At 50.2% G+C, this 1,014-nt stretch overlaps 1 long non-coding RNA gene across 1 annotated transcript in view; it reads right to left on the bottom strand.

The window, feature by feature from the left end:
• Positions 1-476: 476 nt before the first annotated feature.
• The window catches only part of LOC116087737, a 2,013-nt gene continuing 1,475 nt past the window's right edge, over positions 477-1,014 (bottom strand). Inside the window, exon 2 of the long non-coding RNA XR_004117599.1 lies at positions 477-890. This is a non-coding gene — a long non-coding RNA (uncharacterized LOC116087737). The remainder of the gene's footprint in view (positions 891-1,014) is intronic.

Raw genomic sequence — 1,014 nt, 5'->3', positions numbered from 1 at the left:
CCCAAGTTAGCCCCAGCTAGCCTTTGTGTCCCCAATTCCCTCCCTCCCCCTCTGCCTCTTCCAAGCCTAGGCATTTCCAGTGTTTGTCACTTGTTTTCTGCTTCTCTCAATGCCTAGCTCAGTTCCTTCCCCTTAAGGCACCCTGCCCCTGTCAATTCATCTGCTATCAGACCCTCCCTCCAGTACTGTGGTCCTTTCCTAGAACCCCAGCCTTGGCTTTTTCATCTTTCTCGAGTGTGTGGCTGGGCTCGCCTCTCCCCTTCCAGTATGTTTGGGGACAGGTGCTGTCAGGCTATGCACATGGAAAGAATGTTATGGCCCTCCCTGGGCACAGGAAGGATAATGATCTTGAATGCTTCCCTCCTAGGGCACGATGAGAATCGACGAGTTAATGCCATAAAGTATTCTAATTACTCCATGGAGTCATCTGATGAAGCGACGAGGAACTGGGCATCTGGCTCTCATTTACTTAGAGCTGGAGAAGCTAGGCAGCAGCGGCAGCCTTGATTTATTTATTTTTCTTTCTGAAATCAAGCACACACTTAGTACAGTACTAAATATCTAAACAGAGACTGGCACCCTCTCCTGAGGTAGGATACACAGATCCTTTGTCTCTGAGACCTCCGTCTGGGAGGGTCACAGATGAACCTCTTATACCCAGTTCCCACCCTACCTTCTTGAGCACATCAGGCTCTGACCCTTTAAAGGACACATCTCAATTATCCAGGTGGCAATGGGTCTTAGAGAAGATCCTCAGGTTATTTCAACCCTGGGTTGATTTCTTCCTTCCTTCCTCTGCCTTTCCTTTTTCTTCCCTTGTGTATTTGTTGGAGTGTCTGTCTGTTACTCATGCAACCCCGTGCTGGGAACGACACCCTTTCTTCTTTTCCCTGTCCATTAACAGAGAAGAACGGCTACTGCATGTGATGCCACAGGCCAGTTAACCACAGCTCTTGGAGGCAGGCAGAGGCAGAGGTAGAGGCAGAGGGGCAGAGGGGCAGAGGGGCAGAGGGG

The sequence above is a fragment of the Mastomys coucha genome, unplaced genomic scaffold (genome assembly GCF_008632895.1).
Source record: "Mastomys coucha isolate ucsf_1 unplaced genomic scaffold, UCSF_Mcou_1 pScaffold13, whole genome shotgun sequence".
NCBI lineage: Eukaryota > Metazoa > Chordata > Mammalia > Rodentia > Muridae > Mastomys > Mastomys coucha.
This window is presented reverse-complemented; position numbering and strand designations above follow the sequence as displayed.